This window comes from Lithobates pipiens, unplaced genomic scaffold (genome assembly GCF_037356315.1).
Source record: "Lithobates pipiens isolate NorthernLeopardFrog02 unplaced genomic scaffold, aLitPip1_a1.2 Scaffold_22, whole genome shotgun sequence".
In the NCBI taxonomy this organism is placed as follows: Eukaryota; Metazoa; Chordata; class Amphibia; order Anura; family Ranidae; genus Lithobates; species Lithobates pipiens.
Genome location: NW_027507784.1, coordinates 35,707,177 through 35,722,367, shown reverse-complemented (window position 1 = coordinate 35,722,367; position 15,191 = coordinate 35,707,177). Strand labels below are relative to the sequence as shown.

The 15,191-nt window shown below is 46.2% G+C and overlaps 1 protein-coding gene across 2 annotated transcripts in view; it reads left to right on the top strand.

The window, feature by feature from the left end:
* The first annotated feature begins 13,151 nt into the window (after window positions 1-13,151).
* The window catches only part of LOC143923549 (NACHT, LRR and PYD domains-containing protein 1a allele 5-like), a 40,746-nt gene continuing 38,706 nt past the window's right edge, over window positions 13,152-15,191 (top strand). The window contains exon 1 of one of the 2 annotated variants that reach the window (XM_077447312.1): window positions 13,152-13,266. The gene's annotated coding sequence lies outside the window, so the exon portion shown is untranslated. The other variant, XM_077447311.1, reaches the window with a different exon arrangement.

Genomic DNA, 15,191 nt, shown 5'->3' with positions numbered 1-15,191 from the left:
TGTAACCCCTTAATATCGGGATTTAGTCTTACCCCGGCCAGCAGCGTTTCTATTGATAAAACCAACAATAATGAGGACAGGTGGCAACCCTGCCTAGTCCCATTATACATTTCAAAGGACCCAGATACTGTCCCATTTATTTTGACCCTCGCTGTAGGATGCTTATATAAGGCGTTTATGCAACTAGTCATCTTAGAGCCTACTCCAAATGCCTCCAAAGTGTTCTGCATAAATCCTCAGTCCGTCAAATGCTTTTTCGGCGTCTATAGACAGTAGTAGCCCTGGGGATTTAGTATCTTTTCATTTTTGTACTACCAGAAGGGTTCTAATGCCATTATCCCTACTTTCCCTACCTGGAATAAAGCCCACTTGATCTGTGTGCACCAGGTCGTTCATTACTGTCTTCATTCTGCTAGCTAATATCTTTGCAAACAACTTTACGTCGGCGTTCAGTAAGGAGATGGGCCAGTAACTAAAACACAACGAGGGATCCTTTCCTTCCTTATGGATGATAGTAATAACGGCCTCTAGCGCTTCCCGTCATATTTCTCAGTCTGCGCTAATCCCATTCATGTACGAGCACATTTTGGGCACTAAAATGTCACTGAACTTTTTATAGTATGCGGTCGTCAGCCCATCATTTAATAGAGCTCTAGTATTATCTAGCCTCTTTTTTACCATATCTGGGGGATCTTTTTGATTTATCGAATATAATTTCCCGTAAGTCTCTTGAAAAGCCCGAGCAATATCTGGGGTTGATTAAAGAATTTTCCCCGTTACCGGAATGTATACTTTCACTAATGTTAGCCCTAATTTTCTTTTTTAACATTTTGGATAAATATTTGCTCGACATCTCTCCCCATTGGTACCTCTCTTTCTTAAGCCGATAAAAAGAGCTCTGTTTTCATGTTCAATGAGATATTTTAATTCTTCTCTCTTTCTAATGATTTTCAATTCTACACCATGATCACCTTTGTTTTTATGACTCTGTTCAAGGTCATGTATTTCCTTGGGTAACTCTTCACCTTTCTGCCTACGCTCCTTTTTTTTGCTGTTTCTATTGTGATCAAGATCCCCCTGATATAGGCCTTATGGGCCTCCCACACTGTGGCTTCTGAGGTAGCGTCAGAACTGTTTGTTGTAAAATACCATGCTAGCTCTTTTTATCCTATCCACAACCTCTATGTCCTGTATCAGTTCTTCGTTCAGTCTCCACATATTGGTCCTATTTCGTTCGCCCTCTATCTATAGTTTTATTGATACTGGGGCATGATCTGAGAAGGTCTCAATTTCTATATTTGAGCCTGTCACCGCGTTCAGCATCCTCTGCTCTACCAGGAATAAATCAGTTCTCGATTACGTCCCGTGTACAGCGGACTGGAGCGTGTAGTCCCGTATTTTTGCATGTTGTATTCTCCAAACGCCCATCAGTTGATGTTGATGTAATTTATTTTTAAGTAACTTCCGCTGGGCCGTCCCAGTCCACTGTGTCGGGACGTACAGTCCACTTCAGAATCTATGCAAAAATTAAAGTCTCCAGCCATTATTGCCCAACCACTCTTAAACTCCCTAAACTGTTCTGCCACCCCCTAAAAAATGTTTTAATGGATTTCTATTGGGTCAATAGATATTTGCTATGGAGTATTCTACTTAATTTATTTCTACCCCTTAGAAACAAGTAGCGCCCTTCCTGGTCCACCATTCTTTCTTCTGGGGTGAACCTTACTCCTCTAGAAAATCCTATAGTGACTCCCCTAGCTCATTTGGCTGGGGAGTCCCCATAGAACCATAGTGGATAGTCACTTGACCAAATTTTAAGATTAGAGTCCTGAGAGATGTGTGTCTCTTGGAATAAAACAATATAGGATTTGAGGTACTTCATTTCTCTTAGGATGTTAGCTCTTTTAATGGGGGTATTAAGCCAGCGTATGTTATAGGATACCATCTTCTATCTTCTTTATGTAGCCTTCTTGTCCTAAGATTCCCCAAAATGTGTCTATATTCCATGTTAATTATCTTTGCCGGTGATCACTACACAGGAGCATTGATATTTCAACATTTCTGGGCATTGGCAAACTAGGACATCTGATATTCCTTTTACTGTATATTGGAGAGAAACCCCACTCCCCCCTCCCACCCGCTCCCCATCCTCCCCACCTTCCCCCATCCTGTTTCCCTCCCCAACCCCACGCCTTATGGGGGACTTTAGCCTTCTCAAGACCCTGGGATCCGTGGCTTAACCAGTCCTTCCTGCTCACCGGTTCCCCCCCGAAGGTTGAGTTCCATCTATGGTGCCCACGGCAGGCCTCCGCCCCCAGATTGGGGTGCCCCCCCCTGCAGTGCCCTCCCTCCTCCATCGCCCAGTCCGCCCCCCCACCCCCTTCCCCCATCCAGTCCACCCTCTACCTTTTATCTTTTCTCTGATTTCTTATTAGATGTTTTCTTCTTTTTTTCAGTCAGATGCCACTGTTGTTGATCCGCAGCGTTAGATTTTTTCTCCTGTGCTTCCCACCAACCTGGTATCTCCACGGAATGTCCAGTATGTTGCAGAATTCTTCCATATCTTTTGAGAATCTTAATGTTGCCAACCGGCCCTTTTTTTTACCTATAAGGCAAGCTGGAAATCCCCAGAAGTATTGTATATTATTAGTCCTTATCACTTCCAACAGGGGCTTCAGCAACTTTCTCCTTCTGAGTGTTTCTGGTGCCAGGTCGAGATAGATCTGTATTAAAGACTCATCATATTTGGCAGCTGTTGTTTTAAGATTTGTCCATATCTGCTCTTTATCTTTATAGTTAGGAAATCTTGCGATCATGTCTCTTGGTGTTTCGCCTGCCATCTCAGCTGGTTTTCTGATCCTATGTATTCTCTCAAATTTAATCTTTGCTGTTTCTATGTTCCCTAGTAGCGGACCAAAAACTTTGTCCATCATTTCTTGTAAGTCCTCACCTGACAGCTCTGGCAACCCTCTGATCCTCAGGTTTTTCCTCCTGCTGCGATTTTCCTGGTCTTCCATTTTGTAGCGTAAGTACTTTTGTTCTCTCTGCAACCCTTCCAACTGTTCTTTGAGCTCTATCATGGCTGCTGACTGGGATTCCAGTTTTTTTTCTACTTACTAAACTCTTTTCTACTTACTCAACTTGATTCATGTCCTCGTGCATGGTCACCAGTTTCCCCTGTATAGACTCTTCCAGCCTTGGGAACATCTCGGCCATCTCATCTTTTGTTGGTAAGAGCTTGTCCGGTCTTAATTTGTGTTCACTATCTTCAACCGTTTCATCTGTGTCATGTATTTCTTAATTGTGCCAGGGCTAGTACTTACTTTAGGGGGATTCGCGCCTGCACCCTTCACCGACCTCCCCTCATTTTGTATTATGGGTTAGTGATTTTGCCCAAGAAAACTTCCCAAGAAAGGGAGAGGGAGAAAAAAAAAAAGGGGGTTCCTTTCCAAAAATGAACCCTCTACTTTGATGCCAAAAAAAACAATTATCCTTCCTCTTTCTTTCCTCTTCTCTATCACCTCTCTCCCCCCCCCCCCTCCCCACTCTTCCACTTTGTGATGTGTTTGTATCGGGATATTATTCAACGATATTCAGCAGTACATCAGTTCCATTCATCTAAACAGCTTGGCATGCGCTATTCGAGCTCAGATCACTCTTTATAGGGAAGTATAGTCTCTCTCAAAATCCTCTCCCTTATAACACCAGTTGTATAGCATAGTATCAATGTCCCGTATGTACCTCCAAAACCACAGCGCCCTTTTAATAAAAGCTCTAGCCAGTTAGCAGTCCTATTGCGGATTCCAGGTATTCAGTATATACCTTTAAACTGCTGCTCGGTACTTAATTAATTAGTCTTATTATTCGATAGGCGCAGCGTAATGCACCGTCAAGTGTTGAGGACACCCTTGGGGAACTTGAAGACAGCTGTATCTTATCTCACAGTTCACTCGCAGGTTACTCACAGTAAATGGTCAGTATTATGTCGGAATATATCAGAATATTATATCCGTATCTTAATATAAATACTGTGTAAAGATGTTTAAACCTCCTGCAGCTGCGTTGTGATATAGCCTCTTTACAGTCTGTATCTTATAGAGAATCAGTGTTCCGCCTATCACACAAGCCGGTCTAGGGGGATGGGGCCGCATTACAGCGTGGCCGCCGAAAACAGAGCCAGCTCCGTGATCCACAGGAGGAGATACCATGTGTGCCTGGATAGGGGGATCGGCATATAGAGGAAATGAGCTTTCTATATACCTCCATGCAGCCGCTGAATGTCTGCAGGAGGGAGAGGAGGAGAATCAAGCAGTCAGCGGCTGCATGTAGGAATACAGAAAGCCCATTTCTTCTATATGCCCTGCTTCTCCTCCTGTCCAATCCAACTTCTTGTACTCCCCCCCAGTTCTCCTTGTGCTCCCCCCCTCCAGTGCTCTCCACCTCCACCGCACTCTCCACACCCCAATTTTCCAAACCCCTGTGCTCTCCACATCCTTCTCTAGCCACCATCCCAGTGCTCTCCAACCCCCCCCCCCCCCAGTGTTCTCCACCCCTGTTCTTTCTCCCCTCCAGTGCTCTCCAGCTCACCCCATCACTCTCCAGCCCCCACCCCTGTTCTTTCTCTCCTCCAGTGCTCTCCAGCTCACCCCATCACTCTCCAGCCCCCACCCCAGTGCTCTCCACCCCCCCCCCCGTGCTCCCCACCCCTGTTCTTTCTGCCTCCGGTGCTCTCAAGCTCCACCTATTGCTCTCCAGCCCCCCCCCCCCCCATGCACTCTGCCTCTGTTCTTTTTGGCCCCCCTCCAGTGCTCTCTCAAGCTCCCCCCACCACTCCCCACCCCTGTACTCTTCACTCCCCCCTGCATTTTTCCCCCACCCATGTGCTCTCCAATCCTGCCAGTGCTCTCTGCCCCCATAGTGCTCTCCAGTCCCCCGTGCTTCTCACCCCTGTTCTTTCTGGCCCCCACTGGTGCTCTCAAGCTCCCCTCGTTGCTCTCCACTCCCCCCTGCTCTTTGTACCCCCTCAGTGCTCTCCAGCCCTGTTTTTCTGCCCCCCAGTTCTCTCAAGTTCCCCCCCCCAGTGCTCTCAAGCTCCCCCCAGTGCTCTTCACCACCCCAAACTCTTAGCCCCCCCCCCCCAGTGCTCTCAGCCTGCCGTGCTCTCCACCCCTGTTATTTTTGGCCCCCACCACTGCTCTCAAGTTCCCCCCCAGCACTCTCAAGCTCCCCCCAGTGCTCTTCGCCACCCCACACTCTTAGCCCCCCCATTGCTCTCAGCCTGCCGTGCTCTCCGCCCCTGTTCTTTTTGGCCCCCACCACTGCTCTCAAGTTCCCCCCCAGCACTCTCCATTCCCCACCCCTGTGATCTTCACTCCCCCCTGCTCTTTGCCCCCACTCATGTGCTCTCCAACCCCGCCAGTACTCTCTGATCCCCATTCTCTCCAGCTCCCACCCAGTGCTCTGCACTGCCCCGGGACAAGAGGACAGGCTGACTGGGGCCGGAAAATGAGGTCGGCTGAAGATGCAGGTGGCCAGGGACCATTCCATCTCACAGCAAACAGATCCTCTGGAAGGAGCACCATCCCCATCCAAAACAAGAACAGACTCTGCCTGCTGCTGGCCATCATGGATATCCTGCTGGCATGCAAAGTACCGTACTGAACATTAACAACACACCTTCCCGCAGACATGGACCGCAGACTGGGACATGGGGCACAGGAGGGGCTGCAATGATGGGCACTATGAGGCTGCATTCGTGGGCACAGTGAGACTGCATTCATGGGCAGAGTAAAGCTGCATTTTATGAGCACAGTGAGGCTGCATTGATGGGCACAGTGAGGCTGCATTTGATGTGCACAGTGAGGCTACATTTGGGCACTGGTGAGGCTGCATTGAGCTCTTGTATCATGTCTGCAGTCTCTGACCATCTCCTGTATTATGTCTGCAGTCACTGAGGGAGTCTGGTAGAGGAGTCAAGAGTGGGAGCGCCGTCAGGATGGGGGTCATGGGAGAAGTCAGATTTGTGTGGACCGTGGAAAGGAGACTATAAGATAAAACCAGAGCCACCAAGCTGGAGCCAACTGACTAAGCCCTGCACGGTGCACCTGAGAGGAGGTCAGTGACAGCTCCACCAGGCCAGTCTGAAAGGGGTGTCATTGATGTAAGGGGGGAGTGAATACGATAATGGCACTGATATAAAGGGTTTCCTTACCTTAGTGTATTCTTTCTGCGGAAGGTGTTTCCCCCCCATGTTCTGAGTTCCTGTTTAACTGGGATTTGCTTTTATATGTATATATATATACATATATATGTATATATATATATATATATATATATATATATATATATATATATATATATATATATATATATATATAATATAAAGCCCTATGTGATTTCATATCTGTCTTATCTATATATAAGGCTAGGTTCACACTGCTGCGATGCGGGAACGCTGCAAATCTACTGCGGATTCCCGCATCGCATGCCTCCTAGCGGCAATTCACACTGCCCTATGCGAACTGCTGGGAGTGTCAATTAAAAGTTAATGACACCTCCAAATAAGTTTGCAGATCGCAGTGCAATCTGCAAACTCGTTCTGCTGCAGACCAAAAAAAGGGTCCTGTACGAGTTTGGGCCGGATGAATGGCGAATTCAGCTATACTATCTGTATGGCTGAAATCGCATCGCACAGAGATCGCATGTGATTTGCACTGCAGTGCGGTGCGAATCACATCCAATCATGGACATCGCAGCAGTGTGAACCCAGCCTTATACCTCTTCAAATGTGCTTAAAAGAGGAAGTAAACCCTGATGAGTTTACTTCCTCTTTGATTCCCTGCAAAGGCAAAGCATAATGGACTACTATGCATCGCATAGTAGCCCATTATGTGTCACTTACCTGACACAGGAGCCAGCGAAGTCACCGCTGTCCCCTGTAGTCCGGCGCATCCATCTTCTCGGTGGGTCTCGCAGCTCCGCCGCTGTCATTCGGTGAAGCCGCAATGACGTCACTCCCGCGCATGCGCACTGGAGATGACATGCACAGCAGCTGTTGAAAATGCTGTTGAAAATGCCGCGCTCAGTGCGCCTGCGCGCCGCTGTCTACAGTGCATGCGCCGTAGACAGCGGTGCCTGTCTTCGGGCAAATATCTCCTAAACCGTATAGGTTTAGGAGATATTTCTTGGACCTACAGGTAAGCCTTAATCTAGGCTTACCTGAAGGTCAAAGTGTGTTGTAAGGGTTTACAACCACTTTAAAATGTATGGTTATGAACAAGAAAATACTGACGTTATGCTGTTGCGCTGGTATAATAATGCTATGGGGCTGGTATGAATTTTTTTCCAGGGCTGGATTTTATTCCCAGTCCGGCCCTGGTTATTGTTATATTGTTATTGTAACATGACTCACCCCTCAGATGTTTTACGACATTTCCAGGATAGACGCCTCAGTCCTTGGCAGCTAAACAGCCAACTTCACAGTGGATTCCGCTCTGCGGAGGTAAAAGAAAGTAGAGGGAGGGGAGGCTGTCCTCTGGTAATCTAAAAATTTCCAGGATCCTGTGGCCGAAATCACTCACGTGCTCAGGCGCTCAGACGCACCACATAGACCTCTCCAAGGTCTCTGCCGGGTGCAGCCTGGCTCCCCCGGTCGGAACGTTCTGCAAGCTCTTCCTCCTCCGCTGGATTTCCGCTGGCCCAGGCCATTCGTTGCTCCCGTAGCCGGGGGGGGGTGCTGCGTCAAATAATCTGCTGCTCGGCCGCACCGCTCTCATCTCGGGCGCCTAGAACTCCGTGCTGCGCGCCGCTGCACACTGGACGTGGGGTTAGGTAAGCCGGCTGAGGACTGGGAGAGGGCGGGGAGAGCTCATCTCCTCGGCGCTACATCTCGAGAGGGGATTTTGCGGGGCCCTACGTGACGCACACATCAGGCTCCTCCCTCGAACCAGCATGATTCCTTTTCCCAATTCTCCTTTTGCCATTTTATCTGCTCAACAAAACAGCCTACTCTCATGGTCAGCTCTCAGTTTCCCACAAGACCTTTCCCGGCTTGCCCCATTGGATTTCGCCAACATAGGAGGCAGTTCCTTAATCTGCCAAAGCTTCACCTGGCCTGTCTTTTTAACTAAAGGGGTCATGGTGATTTGGTGAGCAGGCTACTTACCATATATCCACCGGGTGTCGTTTTTTGCCTTGCAATACTCTTCCTAAGTGGTGATGGTGTATAGAATCAACTTCCTTCAGTGATATGGACATTCTTGCTATTTCACATATTTGATCATCTGTCATCATTTTTTGCATTTTATATCTCAACATATTATTGTTGCTTCTTCATTGTATTTTTTGTCTGCACTTTAATATATGCAATATGTATTAACTTACAACTGTTACATATATTGAGCACTTCAGCACTTTATTTTTCACAAATTTCACCATTTGTCTTTATTAATTGTATAGCGCCCCCTTATCATTTATAATCTTAATTTCACAAAGTCAGTTAATTGCACTTTGAGGGGAGCTGCTCCTAAAATTAATGATATATTCACTTTTATTTAGTCCAAGCCTTCTTTATTCATTGTAAGCCAAGAGTGTCTGTTATGCCGCGTACACACGATCGGACTTTCCGGCAGACTTGGTCCGGCAGACCAGAATCCGTCAGACAATTTGATCGCGTGTGGGCTCCGTCTGACTTAAGTCAGACGGATCTAGAAATAGAACATGTTTTAAATCTTGGTCCGCCCGACCAAGTTTCTATCGGGAAGCCCATTCGTCTGTATGCTGGTCTGATGGACCAAATACAACACAAGGGCAGCTACAGCACCTGCCCGAGAGAATGTTTCCAGCGGGATCCTATCCCGCTGGTTCTCGGCTATAGGGTACTGTATACCAGGCCCTTAGGTCTGGTATGGATTTTAAGGGGAACCTTCTACGCCCAAAAAAGCGGCGCAGGGACCCCCCAAAATCCATACCAGACGTTTATCTGAGCACGCAGCCCGGCCGGTCAGGAAAGGGGGTGGGGACGAGCGAGTGCCCCCCCTCCTGAACTGTACCAGGCCGCATGCCCTCAACATGGGGGGTGGGTGTTTTGGGGAAGGGGGCACCCCACGGCCCCCCCCACCCCAAAGCACCTTGTCCCCATGTTGATGAGGACAAGGGCCTCTTCCCAACAACCCCTGGCCGTTGGTAGTCGGGGTCTGCGGGCAGGGGGCTTATTGGAATCAGGGAGCCCCCTATGTGAATAAGTATGGGGTACCCCTACCCATTCACCTGGGGGAAAAAGTGAGATTCTGTACTTGCCAAATATGCTGCAGAAATCTCCCTCCACTGAGTCTGGCTGCAGCCATTTCAACCAGGGGCAGCTGAAGCTGCTGCCTGTTCACCTCCTGGATTTACACAGAGGCAGTGGCGGAATTATAGGGGTCACTGAGATTGCCATGGCTACCGGGTCCCTTGCTGCAGGGGGCCCCCTGTACTCTTCAATAGGAGGGGCGGCTGAGACGAGCTCCCCGACCGTCAGCCGATTCAGAACTGTAATCGGCACTGTGCAGGGAGCTCCTCACATTAGCCTAAAGTGAAAGCACAGTGTGTGCTCTTTGTCTCCCCCCAACCCGGCAGGGAGAGCCAAGGTAAAAGACTGCGTTTTTTTTTTTTTTTTTTATAAGACTATCTATCTACTGTATGTGTGTTTATATGTGTGTGCATGCATGTGGGTGTGCATGTATGTCTGTGTGTGTGCATGATGCATGTATGTCAGTGTGTGTGTGTGTGTGTGCATGTCTGTGTGTGGGTGCACAGGTATGTCTGTATGTGTGGGTGCACATGTATGTCTGTCTGTGTGTGTGCATGTCTGTGTGTGGGTGAACATGTATGTCTGTGTGTGTGCATTGTGCATGTATGTGTGTGTGTGCATGCATTTATGTCTGTGTGTGTGCACATGATGGATGTATGTCTGTGTGTGTGTGCATGATGCATATATGTCTGTGTCTGTGTGTGTGTGTGTGTGTGTGTGTGTGTGTGCATGTATGTGTATGTCTGTGCGTGCATGCATGTATGTATGTGTGTGTGTGCATATGTATGTATGTGAATGTGCACATGTTTATCAGTGGCGGTGCATCCAAAAGGGCGCACAGGTGCCGCCCCCTCTCTCCAGCCACTCCCTCTATGACCAATGGATGGATTCATGCATAGCATAGCATGAAGCTATCCATGGCCACCGCTGCCACCCTCATATTTAGGTGTCCGGTCCCTTTGGGGAGCTGGGCTGAGTGACCAGCATGCACCACCCGTTCTTGTGCACAGTACTTCTCACATTGCCATCACAATGGGCGCCGTTGTTGGAAGTACCCGCCCCGTTGTGATGGCAACAAACATAATCAAAACACTGAGGCCGCGTACACACGCGCGGACTGTTCGCCCAACCTTGTTCGTCAAACAGTTTGACAAACAGTCCGCTCAAAATTAGCATGAACGGACTTGACCACACACGATGAACGAACAGTCCGCTGAAACCGTGAGCGATGACGTGAACGGCACGTACGACGGGACTAGAAAACGACGTCCTATACACTGCAATGCAACCTTCGGCGTGTAAATCCTTTCTGAGTATGCGCGGAACTTAGTTTGACGAACAAGCCTACACACGAGCGGACTGTCCGCTCAAACCAAGTTTCAGCGGACAGTTTTACGGAAATTCCGAAAAACTTTGTTCGTCAGACTGTCCGCTGAAACTGTCCGCTGAAGCCCACACACGAGCGGACTGTCCGCTGAAACACTGTTCAGCGGACAAAGTTGGGCGAACAGTCCGCCCGTGTGTACGCGGCCTAACATTTTAAAAAATGGCACCAAAATCTGCCTATTCCCGCGTCACTTTCGGTTTTGAAGTAACACGATTCTAGGCCTTTGCGATGCCCACTGACTCCTGGGAAATTATGCCACGCATCTCTCAGGAGCAGTAGCGAGCAGAGGCACCGAGGAAAGTGATGTCAGATGCCGCGGTGAGGAAGAGGAATATTTGAAGTGACCACATAGCAACAGGCATTAAAAAGGTAAGTAAAACAGAACAACACAACAGTAACACAGCAATGAAAAAAGTTTTAATGGGTGGAACCCCCTTTAACGCATAGAATGCATTAAGGTGAAAAAACCTTGAGGGTTTACAACCCCTTTAAGCACACTTTGATACATCAGTGCTTTGCTCTTTGTACTGTTTTGTAGAATAAGAAAAAAAGTTTCAATGAATTCTACACCAGCATGTGAAATTGCATTATGTGACATGCTTGTTCCTACGGAGAGGGAAGGAGAAGAACTTTGCTGACAATCCCACTGCTGGCCTATATCAGGAAAATCCAATAGCAACTGGCCAGGAAAAATCTATTCAGGCTTTTTAATGCCCCCTCGAAAGGCTCAGAGAGAGAGAGAGATCTCAAGGAAGGCCTAGAGGCAAACAATCGCTTACCATAAAAGGTTGAATTGGGTACAGTGCCTTGCAAAAGTATTCACCCCCCTTGGCTTTTTACCTATTTTGTTACATTACAGCCTTTAGTTCAATGTTTTTTTAATCTGAATTATATGTAATGGATCAGAACACAATCGTCTAAGTTGGTGAAATAAAATTAAAAAAATATATACATAAAACTATTTTTTAGAAATAAAAAACTGATAATTGGCATGTGCGTATGTATTTACCCCCTTTGTTATGTAGCCCATAAAAAGCTCTGGTGCAACCAATTACCTTCAAAAGTCACAAAATTAGTGAAGTGATGTCCCCCTGTGTGCAATCTAAGTGTCACGTGATCTGTCATTACATATACACACCTTTCTGAAGAGGCACCACTAACCAAACACTGCCATGAAGACCAAGGAACTCTCCAAACAAGTAAAGGACAATGCTGTTGAGAAGTACAGTCAGGGTTTGGTTATAAAAAATATCCAAATCTTTGATGATCCCTAGGAGTACCATCAAATCTATCATAACCAAATGGAAAGAAAATGGCACAACAGCAAACCTGCCAGAGACCTAAGGTAACCCTGGAGGAGCTGCAGAGTTCCACAGCAGAGACTGGAGTATCTGTACATAGGACGACAATAAGCCGTACGCTCCATAGAGTTGGGCTTTATGGCATAGTGGCCAGAAGAAAGCCATTACTTTTAGCCAAAAAACAAAATGGCCCGTTTTGAGTTTGTGAACAGACATGCGGGAGACTCCAAAAATGTATGGAGGAAGGTGCTCTGGTCTGATGAGACTAAAATTTTACTTTTTGGCTATCAAAGAAAACGTGTCTGGCGCAAACCCAACACATCACACCACCCAAAGAACACCATCCCTGTTTTTCAGCAGTCAGGACTGGGAAACTGGTCAGAGTTGAGGGAAAGATGGATGGTGCCAAATACAGGGATATTCTTGAGCAAAACCTGTACCACTCTGTGTGTGATTTGAGGCTAGGATGGAGGTTCACCTTCCAGCAGGACAATGACCCCAAACACACTGCTAAAGCAACACTTGAGTGGTTTAAGGGGAAACATGTAAATGTGTTAGAATGGCCTAGTCAAAGCTCAGACCTCAATCCAATAGAAAATCTGTGGTAAGACTTAAAGATTGCTGTTCACAAGCGCAAACCATCCAACTTGAAGGAGCTGGAACAGTTTTGCTTGGAGGAATGGGCAAAAATCCCAGTGGTAAAATGTGGCAAGCTCACTTATCTAAAGCAACTTGGAGCTGTGATAGCCGCAAAAGATTGCTCTACAAAGTATTGACTTTAGGGAGGGTGAATAGTTATGCACATTGACTGTTTCTGTTATTTTGTCCTATTTGTTGTTTGCTTCACAATAAAAAAAAACATCTTCAAAGTTGTGGGCATATTCTGTAAATTAAATGATGCAAATCCTCAAACAATTCATGTTAATTCCAGGTTGTGAGGCAACAAAACACGAAAAATGCCAAGGGGGGTGAATACTTTTGTAAGGCACTGTATACATTAATAAATGTCTATAGATTCCATTAGAATTTGGTCCAGAGATCATTCCACCCAAGCCTCAAAAAACGATATGGCTGGATTGGGTCTGGATCACAGGAGGTAGCTGCTTGAGAGACATATGAGACAGGTGTGGCCCTATGTACAGAATGAATTACTGTCGCTTTCTCTTCTGCTCTGGATCTGTTTAGCATGCAGAATTACGATATGTAAAAGAGACACAAACAGGAAGGCTGTCCCTTAATATCTCTCAGAAGCTGAACTTTGATATGTGCGCAGTCGGGACCCAACACAAGTAAGTTATCTATATATGTACAGGAATGGGAGTGGCAAGTCCATATAATGCCCATAGTTGAGACATACATGTTCTTGGGTGATGTAGCATAACACATACATGGAAGTACTTCTAAAGAGGACCTTTCATTATACCATAAGGTAAGTGAAGCAGTGACTGTACACTAAAGCTGGATTCACACCTATGCAGTTTTAGTGCTTTTTGCATTTTGCACTACAGTCCATTTAACATGGTTTCCTATGGAACACGTTCTGCAGTGCAAATCTGCAAAATGCAATAAAGCACTAAAAATGCCATAGGTGTGAATCCAGCCTAAGAGCTGGACTTTACACTAGTATGTGCATGATTTCATACATGTTTATGTTAATTTTCAACAGTCGTGCATTTTCATATGCTGCCATTATGGCTGTATTATGTATGATATCCCACATCAACTCATCACAAATGTGAACTAGCACCATTGAAAAACAATAGCTAACCTGTGCACACACATTGTGGGCATCGTGATTGGACCCCAAGGGTTGATTTACTAAAACTGTTGAGTGCAAAATCTGGTGCAGCTGTGCACAGAAACCAATCAGCTTCCAGATTTTAGTCAAAGCTTAAAGTATAACTAAAGGCACATTTTTTTTTTTTTTTTGTAGTTTTGGTTAGAGTGGAGATGGGTTAGAACACCTGTCAGTTTTTATTGCTGTCTGTGTCCCCGATTGGTGGCGTCACCCTCTCTTATTTGTCCTGTTTACCATTATCATTGAAAGTGAAAGTAAAAGAAAATCACCAAATTTTGGGTTGTCCCCAGAAAAGTAATAGAGGGGAAATCTTCCAATGGGGACATTAGTCCTGGTAACCTTGGGTTACCCTAGAGCAGCCTTTCTCAACCCTTTCAACACAGAGGAACCCTTGAAACAGTTCTTCGGTCTCAGGGAACCCCTGCTAAAAATTTAAAGTCTAGAACTCATGATACATTAGTGTGATGGTCAGTGGGAAGAATGGTCCTTATACTTGTGGTCATTGGGAAGAATTACCTCCTTACAGATAGCTAAAAAGATTAATGGTGTGAGTGGGAACTTATCTGAGAGGCAGAAATTGCCCAATGCTGAAGGAACCCCTAGCAACCTCTGGAAGAACCCTGGTTGAGAATCACTGCCCTAGCAATTCCCTTAATTTGCAAGGATTTCCTTTCACTTCCTGTTTGCCAATGGGACAGGAAGTGAAGGGAAATCTCCCCAATGGGACAAAGATGGCAAAAATTAACCGTACAAGGGTTGTGGCCCTCAATTGGACCCCATACATAGTATTTAGATTTTCTGCAGATTTTTGTCTTCAGATTTACCAAAACCATATAATATGAGGTCAGACTTTAAGAGTTTCAATTTGTATGCAATCAGGCAGGCCCTTGCACTACACGGTTTTGGTAAACCCGAAGACAAAAATCTGCAGAATATCTAATAGTAAGTAAGGGGTGTTACTCTATCCAAAAAAAAAAAAAATTGGCTACCATGGCCAAGTCCACCAGATTTTGCACTCTCCGGTTTTAGTAAATCAACCCCATAGTGTGGCTTTTCAGGGTATGGTAGTATATCCCAGATAGCAAGGATAAGTTGCCACAAATTTGTGGCATTGTTGAATTGCAAGTTTTCTTAACTTGTTGCACATTTTTACTGGTAAGTTGTACACTTGTAGAGCACTTGAAGCACAAGTTCTAGTTGACACTTTTCCAATTTGTAGCAGATTTGTGTGGCAAGTCTCTAGCAAGAGCAAAGTTGCAGTGGTGAGTCTATAGCAAGAGCTCTGCAAGTCTACAGCATGAACATTCAGCCACAGTGACCCCCTGTGGTGGGATGACTATTGCACAACATAACTGGACCAGAACTTGCAGCAGACTTGCAGAATGTTTTCAAAGAAAGTTGAATCAGAGTCATGCA